Source organism: Somniosus microcephalus, chromosome 15 (assembly GCF_052327205.1).
Source record: "Somniosus microcephalus isolate GS21.2 chromosome 15, FLI_Smic_1.0, whole genome shotgun sequence".
Taxonomy (NCBI): Eukaryota; Metazoa; Chordata; class Chondrichthyes; order Squaliformes; family Somniosidae; genus Somniosus; species Somniosus microcephalus.
Genome location: NC_141001.1, coordinates 89,793,146 through 89,806,048, shown reverse-complemented (window position 1 = coordinate 89,806,048; position 12,903 = coordinate 89,793,146). Strand labels below are relative to the sequence as shown.

The 12,903-nt window shown below is 52.7% G+C and overlaps 1 protein-coding gene across 1 annotated transcript in view; it reads right to left on the bottom strand.

Annotated features, from left to right (window-relative positions):
• Window positions 1–12,903, bottom strand: part of bbox1 (butyrobetaine (gamma), 2-oxoglutarate dioxygenase (gamma-butyrobetaine hydroxylase) 1) — a 313,722-nt gene that overhangs the window by 273,779 nt on the left and 27,040 nt on the right. The gene's annotated exons all lie outside the window — the stretch shown is intronic.

Below are 12,903 nucleotides of genomic sequence, written 5' to 3'. Positions count from 1 at the left end.
ATTAAGGGTTTTGTAATTCAGGAGTGTGATTTATCCCTCGATGTGTCCGTGCGCTTTTCCCACCCCCGTTTTAGTATACCGCTGATTAAGAATTGTTGTATGATTTAAGGTAGTCAAAGTTATTCCTTGTGTGTTAAATTTTAGTTCCCATTGGGAGACGTGCTAATGATTTTTGTCTAAATTGATTCTTGCATTCTCTGTGTTTATTCTCCTTGAAAATAAAGATATTTCTGATTTAAAACTCACCTTGTCTCACCCGATCCATTTGTCTTCCGAGTCACAAGTTGGGCCACACATCAAGGTTGTCTGGCAATAAGCCCAGTGTCTAGAACCGGTGAGGGGGGAGCGCTTCGGAACCGCTCACGAGCAGTGCGAAATCAAAACCGATCTAGCGTACCATAAGCTCGTTAAAACGACCCCTTACACCATCACCACCTCCTCTTGCCTTCAATATCTCTCAATGTCTCTTTATCTCTCCTGCTTTCTATCCTATCACTGACCTTCCCTTTTGTTCTTTCATCCCCTCCCCCTTTTCCCAGCCCCCAACTTGCTTTAAAATCTATTCCCTTTCCTGCTTTTTTCTAGTTCTGACGAAGGGTCATCGACCTGAAACGTTATCTCTGTTTCTCTCTCCACGGATGCTGCCCTGGCCTACTGAGTTTTTCCAGCGTTTTCTGTTGTTATTTTAAACTTTAAATGTTGCCCTTGAGACTCCATGTCACACCACTATGCAGCCCATGAAAACAAAAGCTTAGACACCCGTGTTGTACCTAACCCGAGATGGCAATACTTCTGCGTGACCCTAGACAGTAAGTGTCTTGCTAGATTGTCAAGTTGAGCATAATTGTGTCCTAGCCTGGTATTCATATCCTGAATTTTTTTCCCTTCCCTGACACTGACACCAACATTAATGTCCCACTGTTTCCCCAGCAGAAAGCAGCTAATTCAGCATTAATGAAGGATCAAAGCTGGTCTGTATAGAATTACATTGAATTTACAGCACAGAAACAGGCCATGCAACCCAACTGGTCTATGCCAGTGTTTATGCTCCATATGAGCCTCCTCCCACTGTATTTCATCTAACCCTATCAGCATATCCTTCTATCCCTTTCTCCCTCATGTACTTATTTAGCTTCCCCTTAAATGCATCTATGCTATTCGCCTCAACTACTCCATGTGGTAGCAAGTTCCACATTCTAACCACTCTTGGTAAAGAAGTTTCTATGAATTCTCTATTGGATCTATTAGTGACTATCTTATATTTATGACCCTTAGTTTTGGATTCCCCCACAAGTGGAAACATCTTCTCTACGTCTAACCTATCAAACCCCTTCATAACGTTAAAGACCTCTGTTAGGTCACCCCTCAGCCTTCTCTTTTCTAGAGAAAAGAACCCCAATCTGTTCAATCTTTCCTGATTGTGATAACCTCTCAGTTCTAGTATCATCCTTGTAAAACCTTCACTAGTGTTTCTGTACCCTTTTTGTAATAGCTCAGTATCACACCACATGGTGCATTTCCCCATTCAGCCATTGGGGGGAGCTCACTGGGTCATTGCTAAAATGACAAAGGGGGTGAAATTGGGTATAGCCCCGCTTGGGGCGCTAGAATTGGCGGTGCGCAAAATCTATCGCCAGGCGCAACTCATCGCCACCTCGAGCGATATTGGGTTGCATCGCCCCTAAAGGTGATTGCGGCGTAAAATCAGGTGCTGCACGGGACTCCTAAGGCGCTAACCTGGCTGCGCTACTCAATATCTGGGCGGCCAGACGCAGCGCAGGTGCTGTCAATAATCGATTACCACGAGACACGCTGGCGCCGGCCAGCTCTTAAAGGGTGGGTCATTTAAGATCAGCAGCCACACTCATCGTCCTGTCGGCCTCAAAATCGGCGCTGTTCATTCTGTGGCGTTACAAACTTTGACCAGATGGAGAGGGTGAGGCAGAGAGCGGAGCGTTTTACCGATGGGGCATTGGATGCTTTGGTTGGCGCAGTGGAGCGCCGGCGAGCAGTGCTGTACCCTGACAGTGGCAGGAGGCCTCATCAGAACGATAACCGCAGAGCTTGGAGGGAAGTTTCGCAAATAGTCAAATCCAGCAGCGTGGTGGCCAGGACTCCTGTGCAATGCAGGAAGAAGTTCAACGATCTCACTCGGGTCGTTAGGGTGAGTGACTTTTTGGCAATCTTCTTCATCCCTCCATCTGCACCTGACATTATGGCCAGAGGGTGCGCGATGCCCCAATGGCTATCTGTCAGCCAGCACCCATGTCCCTTTCTGGGAACACACACGCACATTCCACTCAGAGCATACTGTAAGGGCTGTTCCACCATGGGGGGCATGAGATGACCACTCAGGGCATACTGTAAGGGCTGTACCACCATGGGGGGCATGAGATGACCACTCAGGGCATACTGTAAGGGCTGTTCCACCATGGGGGGCATGAGATGACCACTCAGGGCAGCATGTTTCATCACTTCCCGTCCTTTCTCCTGCAGGCCAAGCTGGCCAGGAACCGGAGGGAACAGATTCGTACCGGAGGAGGCCCTCCTCAGCTGCAGACACTGACGGACCTGGAGGAAAGAGTCCACCAGATTGTTGGAGGCCGGATGAGTGGCCCTGTCACCACTGGAGCTGCCGACCCCATTGTGCACAGCGATGGTAAGGTCATCACCTTTTTGAACTGCCTCCTTCCACTTGTTCCCCCCACCAGCATGCCTTTTCACTCTGGACCCATGTCAGAGCATTGCAGCACTCTTGCATCCCTTGCTGCCACCCTGTCCTTTTGCTAAAGCCACTCTTCAACCTCCCTGCTTTCAGATGCTGCATCACCAGCTCGGGAGTCGGGCCATCAAGCTGCCAGGGACACTGACTCCAGAGGCGACGAGCAGGAGGAAGCCGGACAATCCGTACCACCCTCAGGCGAGCCAGCCCATCTGCAGACTGGGGATAGTGCTTCCCTGGAGGGGAGCGGGGGGGGGATGGCTCTGAGGAGGAACCAGTTGCAGGAACCAGTGGGCTCCAGCAACGCAAGGGGGGTAGGGAAGCTCGGGAGCCAGCTCCCCGGAGGGTGAGTCAGGCCACGATGACCGCTGCACAGAGCGCAGAAGAGGTGCGTTCCCTCGCAGAAATGAGTGCCCAGGCTCGGCTCAGGCATGCTGAGCTGATGGCTGCAGTGGCAAGGATGCCTGAATCCATCGAGACACTGGCAAAGAGTGTGCAAGACTTCGGGGCAGCACAGGCGAGGAGTGTACAAGACTTCGGGGCAGCACAGGAAAGGAGTGCCCAGGGCTTCGGGGCAGCCCTGGAAAAGACTGCCCAGGGCTTCGGGGCAGCACAGGAAAGGAGTGCCCAGGGCTTCGGTACATCACTGGAAAGGACTGTCCAGGGCTTCGGTGCATCACTGGAAAGGACTGTCCAGGGCTTTACCGAAGCACTGGCACCTGCCACGCAAGTGCTGAGTGCTGCCACGCAGTCACTCGCTGGCCTCATGCAGAGGCAGATTGAGGCCGCGCAAGCACTGACTGCTGCCACCCTCGATGGATCAGGCAGGATTACCCGGGGCCCTTGCAGCACCACAGCAGGCCAGCAATCTGTGGACCAGCCGATTGGTTCGCATGCTGCGGTGCTGCCCCGTCAGAGTGCCAGTGTGTCGGTCGACCAGGGAGCTGCTGTCCGCTCTCAGGATGTCAGCATTCCTGATGCCACCGCTGGCACGTCTCCACTGCAGCTGCCATCACCTGCAGGACAGACTGCTTCCACCCATGCCCAGTTGGAGCAGTCAGCATCCGGGCCCTCCAAGCCCAGAGTCCGTCCAGGCCGTCCCTCAGGGGCATCTGCGCTTTCGGACAGTCAGCAGGCGTCCCCCAGCCTTCATGCAGCCACTGGGGTCCCATTACGGAGGAGCTGCAGGGAGGGAAGGGGCTGTTCTCGCAAGAGAAGTAGATCACCATCAAAGGGGAAAGAGTAGAAGGTGCTGCTGAGACATCTAGAAATCAAGGCCGTGGATGCTGGTCTGAATGTTAGTAATGTTTTGGATAGTCTCCTGGGTGTGTGAGGCACTTGTGTTAGTTTGTTAGTTAAGCTTTCTGGTGCCATTGCTTTGTCATGTTGGAAGGAAGCACATTTTTCAAAATAAACAAATTATTTTATTGACATTGGCCATGTCTGCTCTTTACATTCATACTGGCCTTCATAGGCTTTGGGTTATCCGAATGGTTCCATTCCTGGTGTTCGATTGGCACCAAGCATTCCGTCAGAGGGGCCTAGAACTGACTCCTTATCAGCCTCTGACAGACGGCCCTTCCAGTTTCTGAGACCCTCCCATCTTGGTCCTCCTGCTCCTCCTCCTGCTCCTCCTTCTGCTCCTCCTCTGCTGGTCCTTCAGTGTCTGCTGGCATTGGCTGGGTGCGCAGGGTGGCAAGGTTATGGAGCATGCAGCAGACAACGACGAAGTGGGAGACTCGCTCTGGTGAGTACTGCAAGGCGCCTCCCGAATGATCCAAACAGCGGAACCGTTGCTTCAGCACGCCGATTGTGTGCTCCACAATGTTCCTCATCGCCGGATGGCTGACGTTGTAGTGCTCTTCTGCAGGGGTGCTGGGTGAATGGAACGGGGTCATCAGCCATGGGCACAGAGGATAGCCCTTGTCACCGAGAAGCCAGCCTTCTGGGTGAGCCGGGGCCTCGAAAAGGTCTGCTACTGAAGTCTGGCGCAGGATGAATGCGTCGTGGCTGCTGCCTGGGAACTGAGCATTGACCGCGAGGATCAGCTGCCGGTGATCACAGACCAGCTGCACATTCAAGGAGTGGAACCCCTTGCGGTCAATGGCGCCCTGCACCATGGGGAATTCCGCTATTGCCGCGAAGCCCTCTGCGCGCTCCCGCTGCTTCTCCGGTGTCACAGTGAAGGAGGTGTACTGCCGCCGCCTTTCAAACAGGGCATCTGTTACTTGCTGGATGCAGCTATGCACCTCAAACAGGGAGATGTTGGCAATGTTCCCAGTTGCTGCCTGGAAGGAGCCGATCGCATAGAAATTCAGTGCTACTGTAATCTTGACAGCCACCGACAGAGAGGTCCTGCACCTTATCTGCGGCTGAAGATCTGCCTGAAGCAGGTGGCACAGCTCAGTCACCACCTCCTTTCTGAATCGCAACCTCCTAAGACACTGCTCCTCCGACATGTTGAGGTAAGAGAACTGCTGCCTGAATACCCTGGCAGCGTAAGGTCTGGTGTGGCGACTGATTGATGTGCCTCAATAAATCCGAGACTCGATGTTAGCGAAACAAAACAAGGCTTTTATTGACTTAGAAGGTAACACACAGAGGAGAATGTATCTTCCATCCAGAGGTCTGCCGTACTGGATGTGCTGCAGGCTGGGCCAGCTTACATAGGAGCCAGGTATGGGCGGAGCCCTACACACAGTACAATACAATGGAAATGAAACTGAAACCAACCACAGTCACAGGCAGAGAAATACTGATGAGGGATGAATGGAATATTTCATCACATTCACCCCTTCTATAGATTTAGGCCTAGAAATTCAGTTGCGTTAGCGCCCACTTAGGGGCGAAAGAGTGGGTTGCGCCGGAATTTTTTTAGCGCCCGAAATTAGGTGGGCCCTAACATCGGCGTTAGCCGGTAGCGCTGCGCCAGCACCGATGACGTCATCGGTGTGCGCAGTGCCCCGGTACCGCCCGAAACCACGCCGATCCCCATCTTCAGTAGCGGCCGCCTCTTCCGTGGCGGCCGCTAACAACATCGGGAGACCGGGTCCTTACAGCAGCCTTAGCGGGGCGCTTTAAGGTGGAGGTGCGGCCGGCCGCTTTTTCGGCGGCCGCCTGCCCGCACCTCCTTCCCCGGCCTCCTCCACCATCCCCCCGCGGCATTGCCGGCTGGTTTCCGTGGAGCCCGGCACTTCTCCGTTGTGCCGGGCTCTTTTGCCGGCACTCGCAATCGGGGCTCCGGCCGTTGCAGGCACCTCCCCCTTAAAAGAAGGGGGAGGCCTGCAGTACAGCAGCCTGCCGCACCGCATCGGGTGGCGCAGCGGGACCAGGAGCGCTGAAATTCACTTTCAGCGCCCCAAGCGGGGCGGCCACACCCTGGAACAGCGCCGGGTTCCGCTTTGGGGCGCTGAAAGTGAATATGGGGTGGGCACAACTGGCTCCGCGGCGGGCGCAAAATTTTCGGCGCAAACGAGCTGGCGGGGCTATACCCAATTTCTAGGCCTTAGTCTGTTCGGGGGTTTGATAGTCCTCTGCGACCGACGTGGCTGTTGTGGTGCCGCGGGTGTCGGCTGGGTGTCCCCGGTGGCTTCCTGGGTCTCTGCCGGGGGTGCCGCCAGGGTTGTTGAAGGGGTAGTTGGTGGGGGTACCGTTGGTCGATGTTCTTCCGGGGGTGATGAAAGAGTAGTGGGTGGGTAAGAGTTGCTGTGGTCGTTGTTGCTGCTGTTGTCGTGGTTGTTGTCGTTACCGGCTGGGGCGACGTCTTTTATGGACACGGTGTCCTCCCTTCCGTCGGCGTGCCGGACATACGCGTATTGGGGGTTGGCGTGGAGTAGGTGCACTGACTCCACGAGAGGGTCCGTCTTGTGGCCTCTCACATGCCTTCGCACGAATACCGGACCTGGGGTGGAGAGCCATGACGGCATGGATACGCCTGAGGTGGATTTCCGGGGAAAGACAAACATTCGCTCGTGAGGCGTGGCATTAGTGGCAGTACACAATAGCGACCGTATCGAATGGAGCACATCTGGGAGGACTTCCTGCCAGCGGGAGATAGGGAGGCCTTTGGTCCTTAGAGCTAGAGTGACTGCTTTCCATACTGTCCCGTTCTCTCGCTCCACTTGACCGTTACCCCGGGGGTTGTAGCTGGTGGTACGGCTCGTGGCGATCCCCCTGGACAGCATGTACTGGCGTAGCTCTTCACTCATGAAGGACGCCCCCCTATCCGTATGGATGTAGCTCGGCATACCGAACAGGCAGAACAGGCTGTTGAGGCATTTAATGACCGTGGCGCTGGTCATGTCTGGGCAGGGGAAGGCGAATGGGAAACGAGAGTATTCGTCCACAATGTTCAGGAAGTAAACATTGCGGTCGACGGACGGGAGGGGGCCCTTGAAATCTAAGCTGAGCCGCTCAAAGGGCCGTGTAGCTTTGATTAAGTGGGCTCTATCTGGGCGGTAGAACCGAGGCTTGCACTCAGCGCAAGTGCGACAGTTCCTGGTCAGGGACCGAACTTCCTCAATCGAGTAGGGTAAGTTGCGGGACTTTATGAAGTGGAACAGCCGCGTGACCCCTGGGTGACAGAGGTCATTGTGGAGGGTCTGTAGCTGATCCCCGGTGGCGCTGGCACACATCCCTCGTGAGAGGGCGTCGGGGGATTCGTTAAGGGCCCCTGGCCGGTAAATGATGTCATAATCGAAGGTGGAGAGCTCGATCCGCCACCTAAGAATCTTATCATTTTTAATCTTCCCCCTCTGTTTATTATTGAACATAAACGCTACCGACCGCTGGTTGGTAAGTAGGGTGAAGCGTTTGCCGGCTAGGTAGTGGCGCCAGTGGCGCACTGCCTCCACGATGGCTTGGGCCTCCTTTTCTACGGAGGAGTGTCTGATCTCGGGCCCTTGGAGGGTCCTCGAGAAGAAAGCTACGGGCCGCCCCGCCTGGTTGAGGGTGGCCGCCAAGGCAAAGTCAGACGCATCACTTTCCACTTGAAAGGGAGTGTTCTCGTCCACTGCCTGTAGCGTGACCCGCTCAATATCCTGCTTAATGCTTTTGAAGGTGGCATGGGCCTCAGCAGAGAGCGGAAAAGAGGATGCTTTCAAGAGGGGGCGGGCTTTGTCGGAGTAGTTGGGGACCCATTGGGAATAATAAGAAAATAACCCCAGGCACCTTTTCAGGGCTTTGGGAGTGTTGGGCAGGGGCAGCTCCCGAAGGGGGCGCAATCGGTCGGGGTCTGGTCCGATTTCCCCTTTCTCCACCACGCTGCCTAGTATGCAGAGGCGCGTGGTGTTGTAAACGCACTTGTCCTCGTTGTAGGTGAGGTTGAGTTTTTGTGCGGTTTTCAGGAACCTCTCGAGGTTCGAGTCGTGATCCTGCTGGTTGTGACCGCAGATGGAGACGTTGTCGAGGTAGGGGAAGGTTGCCTGCAAGTGGTGGTCATCGACCATGCGGTCCATCTCCCTCTGGAAGACCGAGACCCCATTCGTCACCCCAAAGGGGACTCTGAGGAATTGGTAGAGGCGTCCGTTCGACTCAAAGGCGGTGTACGGGCGGTCCTCTGGTCTGATAGGGAGCTGGTGGTATGCTGACTTGAGGTCGATGGTGGAGAACACCCGGTATTGGGCGATTTGGTTCACCATTTCTGATATGCGGGGTAGCGGGTAGGCGTCTAGTTGGGTGTACCTGTTGATCGTTTGGCTATAGTTGATCACCATCCGTTTCTTCTCGCTACCCCTTACCGCCACCACTTGGGCGCGCCACGGGCTATTGCTGCGTTCAATAATGCACTCTTTCAGGAGCCTGTCTACCTCGGTCGCGATAAACCGCCTGTCCTCCCAGCTGTACCTCCTGCTTTTGGTCGCTATTGGCCGGCAGTTAGGGGTAAGGTTCGCGAATAGCGAAGGCGGCTTTACCTTCAGGGTAGCCAGACTGCACACTGTGAGGGGCGGCTGGGACCCACCGTAATTGAGCGTGATGCTTTGGTGGTAGCACTGGAAATCCAGGCCCAAGATCACGCTCGCACATAGATTCTTCATGATTAATACTTTAAAATTATCGTATACAGTTCCGTTAACGGACAATTGTACCGTGCAGTAACCCATAATGGTCGATGTCTGGGTTTTATCAGCCATAGAGATGGTACCCCGAGTAGGGACCACCTTTAGGGAGAGTTGTTGTACCAGTTCAGGGTGGATAAAACTCTCCGTGCTTCCACTGTCAATTAAACATTTAACCCTGCACCCGTTTACCTCGATGTCCACCATTGATTTGGATAGCGGGTGCGGCCTGGTCTGGTCCACTGTGACCGATGCCACTGTAGGGCCCTGATCGAGACAAGATGGCATCCACGCTGTCTGCTCACAAGATGGCGGACCCCACGAGGTCGGGCAAGATGGCGTCCAAGATGGCCGCTCCCACGGCGCACACGCGGCGGTGGCGGGTTTTCCGGCGGGGTTCCCTCTGCACACCTTCCCGAAGTGCCCCTTCTTACCGCACTTAAAGCAGGTGGTGCCTTTCGCCGGGCACAGGTTTCTGGTGTGCTTCGGCTGCCCGCAGAAGTAGCAGTTGGGTCCCCGACGCGTCGCGGCTGTCGTAGGGCTTCTGGGGGGAGAGCGGGGCCCTGACGGTGTCGGGCTGCCGGGCGGGGAAGATGCCTTCCAAGATGGCGGCGCCCTTGGTGCACACGTGGCGGCGTGGACGGCGCGGGCTGAAGAGTAGGCGTCCGAGTTTCTCTGGGCCACATCCAGGGATCGTGCTGTGTCCGCAGCCTGTTTCAGGTCCAATCCCGTTTTTTCCAGCAGTCTCTGCCGGATGTAAGTGGAGCTGAGGCCTGTGATAAAGGCATCGCGAACAAGCTCGTCAGTGTACACTGCGGCTTTTACATCTTGGCACTTGCAGTCTTTGCCAAGTGTTTTCAGGGTGCCTAGGAACTCCTCCACCGATTCCCCAGGTCGCTGTGCGCGAGTAGCGAGCAGATGCCTAGCATACACCTCATTCGTAGGCTGCTGGTAATGCACCTTTAAGATGTCGCAGGCGGCCGGGTACGTGTCGGCGTCTTGGATGAGGGGGTAAACCCGGTGGCTTACCCAATTCCGCAGAATTCCGAGTTTCATACTCGCAGCATCCGTAGCGTCTTTGACGGCTGCGGAATTGTCCAGGAAGAATTCCATACACATAAACCAGTGTCCGAAGCGTGCCGATGCGTCCGAAGCATGCTGGTCCAAATCCAAACGTTCGGGTTTCAAGAGTTGATCCATTGTGTTGAAAATTAAGTCAATAAAATTGATGTGCCTCAATAAATCCGAGACTCGATGCTAGCGAAACAAAACAAGGCTTTTATTGACTTAGAAGGTAACACACAGAGGAGAATGTATCTTCCATCCAGAGGTCTGCCGTACTGGATGTGCTGCAGGCTGGGCCAGCTTACATAGGAGCCAGGTATGGGCGGAGCCCTACACACAGTACAATACAATGGAAATGAAACTGAAACCAACCACAGTCACAGGCAGAGAAATACTGATGAGGGATGAATGGAATATTTCATCACAGCGACGTCTGTTGGCCCTCCTCCGTCTGGCCATTCCTGGCCCTCTCTCCCTCCGTCTCTGTGCCCTTTCCAGATGGTCGAGCATCAGGACGTTCCCCTCCAAAGCAGCCCCCATAATAATAGGTAACAAGAAATTATACAGGGTGTAAAGGCTCACCAGCAGCAGGGTGATGGTCTAAAGGCTGAAGGTCCTCTGGCAGCGCTGGGTCACTGGTGATATGGCTCTCAGAGTGCAACTCTGCAACTCTGTGAAAATCCCAAAGAAGTTGTGCTCCCAAAATGGCTGCCGCTTTTATACCAGTGCAGTCCCCTTTAAAGAGCGCCCCCCTAAGCCTGAGAGCGACTGGGGAACATTCCAGTAAGCTGTCCTTATTAGCACCAGGCGCAACAAAGGGGCGCACCACTGAATTTCTGGTCCGGGGCGCCAAAAAGGCGTTGCACACTGAAATGACGTCATGATCTGCCTGCGCCCGCGAGCGGCCACTAAGATTTAGCGCCGGCGCTAAAAGCCACTCAATATGGCAAGAGGCGCTGGGTTCACTGCGCCCGGCCGAAAATTGGCTAACGCCCCACTTCTCGGCCTCTTTAGGCGCTAATCACTGGCGCTACCAACCGAATTTCTCCGCCAAAAGGTCTTCAGTTAGTTTGCTAGCTGGTGTTCAGGAGACGTGGTGATACCATCTCAGGTATAATGTTTTATTTTGACCTGGCGGCAGTGAAAAAAGTCAGCTTACTACCGAATTTCTGACTTTGTGTCACTCTCCAGTTGTGCAGGTTAGGACTGACCAGGATGATCAGCTCATTTTTATTGTGGAAAAGAACATTGGGCGGGGAGTAAAATGGGTTGCTGATTCGTTATCTCCCATCCTGCTCTACCATCCAAGACCAATTTCTCCCCCACTGAGTGCAGGTCTTTGAGGTTCTCATCGCTTGGACTTCCAACATACTATTTGAAAGACAGCCTGCCTTTGAATGTCATCCCGTAGTCATCCACTGTTAATTTACAAGATGGAACATTCAGGGCTCTCCTCAGAGCTGGCCCCACTCTGCCACCGTAACTTCAGCAGTGTGGTGGAATCTTTAGAGTGTGGAACTGTACGTATTTGCAGATGTCTATGGTCCTCAGATCATAAAAAAAAGGATCAAGTGAAAAATTGCAGTTTTTTTTTTAATAGATAGATTTCCAGGAGTTATATTTTCCTACATTTACTAATGTTAGTTAAAAAGTCAACATAAGAAAGAAAGACTTGCATTTATATAGGACGTCCCAAAGCGCTTTACAGCCAATGAAGTACTTTTTGAAGTGTAGTCACTGTTGTAATGTAGGAAACGCGGCAGCCAATTTGCGCACAGCAAACTCCCACAAACAGCAAAGTGATAATGACCAGATAATCTGTTTAAATGATGTTGATTGAGGACACATTATGTGGAAAAATTGAGGGAAGGACACCAGTGATAACGCCCCTGCTCTTCTTTGAAATAGTGCCATGGGATCTTTTATGTCCACCTGAGAGAGCAGACTCGGTTTAACATCTCATCTGAAAGACAGCACCTCCGACAGTGTAGCGCTCCCTCAGTACTGCACTGGAGTGTCAGCCGAGATTTTTGTGCTCAAGTCTGTGAAGTGGGACTTGAACCCACAACCTTCTGACTCACAGTTGAGGGTGCTACCAACTAAGCCATGGCTGACAATTATGCACATGAGCACAACATTCAAAGATATATCCCCAGATGTCTGAACTATGGAAAAGCACAAATGTAGCTTGTTACCTTAAAAATAGCACTCCAAATGTGAAATATTTTTTGCTCTGAAACATTATTTAAGCCTTTAGTTTATAGAAATAAATATCTGAAGATTGTACAGTACCATTCTTGCTACTGCACCTTCCGGCCATTACAAACAAAACTGAAAGCTATTTTCAATTAAAAAAAATCATACTTAAAGTTGTTTGCAGGCAAAGTCCATGTACATAATGGCACGGGATTATTAGCAAGTTTAAAATGAATGAATCAGTGCCATTTTCATTGTCGCTGTGATGAAACATTCCATTCATCACTCATTGGTATTCTCTGCCTGTGACTGTGGTTGGTTTCAGTTTCATTTCCCTTACCTCAGTTCCGTTTCCTCACCATTGTATTGTACTGTGTGTAGGGCTCCGCCCATACCTGGCCCCTATGTAAGCTGGCCCAGCCTGCATCACATCCAGTACGGCAGACCTCTGGATGGAAGATACCTCTCCTCTGTGTGTTACCTTCTAAGTCAACAAAAGCCTTGTTTTGTTTCGCTAACATCGAGTCTCGGATTTATTGAGGCACATCAGTCGCATCATTCTGTTTGTGATGTGATTTAAAACTCAGCTTTTCAATGAGGTAATTCAAGCACAAATTCTTCATAATGCATTCCAAAACAGATTTTGAGAGAGATTGAAACAAGAACCAGCAGCTTTCTGAGCCAACTCAACACTCAGGCTGCTGGCTTGGAATGCCCTTTTGGTCACACCTGAATACTCGGCGAGCAGCTACTGGATTTTGCAGCAATAGAAGGAAATTGGCAGCGACTGTATGAGAAGGAAAAATAAGCCCTTTCAAGCAAAACAATCATAACCAAACTTGTATCAACACTCGCTTTTTACAA